The following is a 5,202-nucleotide window of genomic DNA, read 5'->3' as shown; positions in this document are numbered from 1 at the left end:
CCTGACCTTGTGCGATATGATGTTGAGCATGCTTCTGTGTCAGTCAACAGCTCTTGTGGTGTTGCAGCTAAGTGTGGTGTATGTTGTGCTGTGTGTGTGTTTAGTCCATCACGTTCTCTTTCAGGGGAACAGTTCATCTCATCAGTGTGTTGTTCTTTTGTGTTCAGTAAGTGACGACGATTGCGGCGGTACACTGCTCCTTCTGCTGTGCGGACGTGATATGAACGTTCAGTGTCAGCTGGCTGGATGACGACTGCTGGTTTCCAGAGGCTATGCTCCTGGATTCTAACTGACTCTCCGTCGATCAGTGGTGGCAGTGGTCTAGCTGACCTGTCGTAGTATCGCTTTTGTTGTTGTTGTCTCTGTGCACGTTTTTCATGCATTTCCTTGTAGCTGACAACCTCAGGTTGCAGCTGCTGGTTGGTGCTGGGAAGGGTTGAGCGAAGTCTGCGGCTCATCAACAGCTGGGCTGGTGATTTGAAGTTGTCAACTGGAGTGTTGCGGTATTCAAGGAGACTGAGGTAGGGGTCTCTCTTGTCTGCTTTTGCTTTGTCCATGAGTGATTTAGCAATCTGCACAGATTTTTTCAGCAAGGCCATTACTTTGAGGGTAATGTGGGCTTGTGGTGACATGTGTGAACTCCCATGCTTTTGTGAAGGATTCAAACTCATTTGATTTGTAACAGGGCCCATTGTCAGATATTAAAGTCTCTACAATGCCATGCCTGGCGAAGGCTGCTTTCAGCTTGTGTATCACAGCTGCAGATGTGGTGCTGTGAAGCTTGTCGAGTTCGAAGTATCTGCTGTAGTAGTCCACTGTTACGATGTAGTCCTCGTTGTTCCAGGTGAACAGATCGGTTGCCACAACCTGCCAGGGTCGGTCTGGGATACAGTGAGGTAACATTGGCTCTTTGGTGTTTGAGGGGCGTCTTTCAAGACAGATGGTGCATCTACCAACAATGTCCTCTATTTGTTTGCACATTCCAGGCCAAAACAAAATGTCCCGTGCTCTCTGTTTGCACTTTTCCATGCCCATGTGTCCAGCATGGATCTTTGTCAAAATCTCTTCTCTGAGACTGGTAGGAATAATGATTTTCTCTCCTTTGAAAATGATTCCGTTGATCTGTGATAGTTCATCACGATGGTTCCAGAATTCTGAGACGCTCTGAGGGCATTTTCTCCTCTCCTCAGGCCATCCATCCTGTATGACTTTCCTCAGCTGTGTGAGTTGTGAGTCCTTTTCTGTTTCTGCTTGGATCTCCTTCAGTTTCGTGTCACTAACTGGTAAGTTGCTGTACACAGTGTGCACTTGCATGTCCATGCCCTCACTGAGGCTGCTGTCCTTGTAGGTAAGAAACTTCCTGGAGAGTGTGTCTGCGACAGGGATGTCTTTGCCTGGACGGTGAGTGATTGTGAAGTCGTATTTTTGTAGTTGAAGGATCATTCTCTGTAGCCTTGGCGGGGCTGCAGCTAGTGGTTTCCTCATGATTGACTCAAGGGGCTTGTGGTCGGATTCCACAATGACTTGTCGTCCATATACGTACTGATGGAAACGTTTACATCCGAACAGAATGGCATAGAGCTCCTTTTCGATTTGAGCGTAGTTGATTTCACAGTCTGTGAGAGATTTGGAAGCGTAGCCGATGGGCTTTCCTTCTTGCAGTAGCACTGCACCTAGTCCATACTTTGACGCGTCCACTTGGAGTCTGAGCTCTTTGTTGGGGTCGTAGTAGGCAAGGATTGGTCCTGGTTCTCTCGTGATCAAGTCTTTCACATTCTGGAAAGCAATGTCGTGTTGCTTGTCCCAAAGAAACTCACTGGACTGCTTTAGCAGTTGACGCAGGGGTGCATTAGCATTGGAGAGGCTGGGTGCGAACTTGGCTAAGTAGTTGACCATGCCAAGCACTGTTTCCAGCTCTGCACGGTTCTTTGGTGGCTCCATTTCTTTTATGGCTGAGATCTTCTGTGGATCTGGCTTGATTCCATTCGCTGTGAGAAGATGTCCGAAGTAGCTGACCTCTGTAGCGCTGACTGTGCTCTTCTCGGGGTTGAGCCGGACCCATCTCTCGCGGGACCTTTGCAGCATCGCGCTGAGGTTTCGGTCGTGCACCTCTTTGGTTCGACCATAAACAAGGATGTCGTCCACAATTGCCACAACTCCGTCGAGGCCTTCATATACTTCGTCAATCTTTCGCTGAAACTCGTCTTGGGCTGAGATAATCCCAAAAGGCAGGCGACGGAACCTGTAGCGTCCAAACGGTGTGTTGAATGTTGTGAGCTTAGATGACTCTTCTGTGAGCTTGATAGCCCAGTAGCCTGATCTAGCGTCCATGACACTGAAGTAGTGTGCTCCCGCTAGCTTGTGCGTGATACCATCTAGCGTCGGTAAAGGGTAATGGGGCCGTTTGATAGCCTTGTTCAAGTCTCTTGGGTCGAGGCATACTCGGAGCTTGCCTGTGCGTGGTTTCTCCACCACCACTAACGCGTTTACCCAGTCAGTCGGTTCTGTAACCTTGGTGACTATGTCAGATTGCTCCATGCTCTCCAACTCTTTCTTCAGACGGGCACGGAGAGCAAGGGGAATCTTTCTCGGTGGGTAGACCACAGGGGTTGCGTCTGGGTCAAGGTGAATGGTACATTCTCCTGGGAATAATCCTATTCCTGTAAAGACATCAGCAAACTCCTCCAGTACATTTTCTGTCTCTACTGGTGCTGTTACTGATAAAACTAGCTTGATGAGGTCCATGTCTAAACATGCTTTAAGACCTAGCACTGCAGGTGCTCTAGTGTCAACAACGTAAAAGTCCAACATCATGTCACTTTCCTTGTATTTGCATTTGAAAGTGCATGTGCCTTTTACTGGGAGCTGTTCACCACCATAACCATTCAGTCTGCGCATGGTGGGCTGTAGCTCGCACTCAGATGTCAAGCTGCGGTACTTATTCAGAGGAATAATGTTTACTTGTGCACCAGTGTCTAGTTTGAACTTTAGCTTTGTGCCTTGTGTTCCTATCTCAATGTCAGCAAAGGCTTGCTCTGTCTCTGATATGTGACTTTTCTGTGTCACTGAATCAATAAACAGTTCATCATCATTTGACTCTTTGATTGACATTTCATCTTCACTCACTGTGTGTACTGTTTTTCCACGGTAAGCTCTGCACACTTTTGCAAAGTGATTCCATTTACCACATTTAGTACACTGTTTGCCTTTAGCTGGGCAATTTCCTTGTTCGCCATGCACTTTGTATCCACAATATCCACATGTTTTGGGGCGTTTTGAGTCTGTGTCGCTCTGTTTTGGAGTTATGTCTCTCTCCGTTCTGAAACGCTCTCTCTGGGCACCGGAGGTGTGCTTTGACGTCTGCCTGACTGCGTGCAAAGTTTGTTCACGTGATGCGCTCGTGCTGCGGCGCGAAATGGTTTTCATCTGAGCCTGTGCTAGCTCGTGAGATCTGGCTATGTCGATAGCTTTGTCCAGCGTTAGCTCAGACCCAACATTCAAAAGTTTCTCTCTCACTCGCGGTGAGTGTATTCCAAATACAATACGGTCCCTGACCATCTCATCCTTGTTTGCATAATCACAGTCTTTCACAAGCAGACGCAGCTCAGTCACAAACTGTTCAAAAGACTCGCTAGCTCCCTGTACTTTCTCATGGAATTTGTACCTATCGAAAATTGTATTAGTCTTCGGCACAACATATGCTTCAAAACGATCGTAGTATGTTTTCAGTACCTTTGATTCAGCCTCGGTAAGTGTCCATGTGTTGTAAATATCTCTCCCTTTTTCACCGATCCAGAGGAGCAGGTAGCTACATTTTTCCTCTTCTCCTCTTTCCTTCAGGGGACCCGTGAACATTAGCTCCACATGCTGTTTGTACTTACGCCATGCATCGGGTAAGTTTGTAGACTCCCAGTCCATTCGAGGTGAAGGAACTCCAGAAAAATCCATCTTTTAAGACCATTTACTCTGACACCATGTTTTGTTTTGTACACTTTGTACAAAATAATAAAACGCAGAACTACAGGATGTTTCTTAACATAACTCTTTATTAACTAGCTACAACTACATGTTAGCCTATCTCCAACCACGATCAACTGCCCATGACCTAACCGTCTGGGTGGTCTTAACCAATCACCGCACAGTATGATACGGCGGTAAAATGCATCCAATTATAATTCAGTATGTATTCACATATGAATATTACAGTAGTCACCTCATACAAGTACTTGGGAGTATGGCTAGACGGTGCGCTGTCCTTCTCTCAGCACATATCAAAGCTGCAGGCTAAAGTTAAATCTAGACTTGGTTTCCTCTATCTTAATCGCTCCTCTTTCACCCCAGCTGCCAAACTAACCCTGATTAAGTTGACCATCCTACCCATGCTAGATTACGGAGACATCATTTATAAATCGGTAGATAAGGGTGCTCTCGAGCGGCTAGATGTTCTTTACCATTCAGCCATCAGATTTGCCACCAATGCTCCTTATAGGACACATCACCGCACTCTATACTCTGTAAACTGGTCATCTCTGTATACCCGTCGCAAGACCCACTTATGCTTATTTATAAAACCCTCTTAGGCCTCACTCCCCCCTATCTGAGAGATCTACTGCAGCCCGCATCCTCCACATACAACACCCGTTCTGCCAGTCACATTCTGTTAAAGGTCCCCAAAGCACACACATCCCTGAGTCGCTCATCTTTTCAGTTTGCTGCAGCTAGTGACTGGAACGAGCTGCAACAAACACTCAAATTGGACAATCTCTTCATTCAAAGACTCAATCATGGACACTCTTACTGACAGTTGTGGCTGCTTTGCGTGATGTATTGTTGTCTCTACCTTCTTGACCTTTGTGCTGTTGTCTGTGCCCAATAATGTTTTTACCATGTTGTGTGCTGCTACCATGTTGTACAGGTATTTTAGCTAGCTACCTAACGTTAGTTGGCTGCTAATACATCACACTTTCCAGTATATTAACTATAGGCTAACTACCCAACGTTTATTGACTTGATTATTCCCATCATTCTTAGCTTAGCTAAATGGTATATTCGTTTTGCGTTCTCAATGGACATTTGGGTGCTTTTGTAAATTCACTCTGGCTATCTACTCCGATTTCAAATTCTCATCTGAATTTAGAGCGCTCAATACCCGTTGAATATGGCCAGTGTCAGCAAAAAAAGCATAAATAAATTGTTGCCAGC

The sequence above is a fragment of the Salmo salar genome, chromosome ssa17 (assembly GCF_905237065.1).
Source record: "Salmo salar chromosome ssa17, Ssal_v3.1, whole genome shotgun sequence".
NCBI classification, from domain to species: domain Eukaryota; kingdom Metazoa; phylum Chordata; class Actinopteri; order Salmoniformes; family Salmonidae; genus Salmo; species Salmo salar.
Note: the sequence above shows the minus strand (reverse complement) of the source record.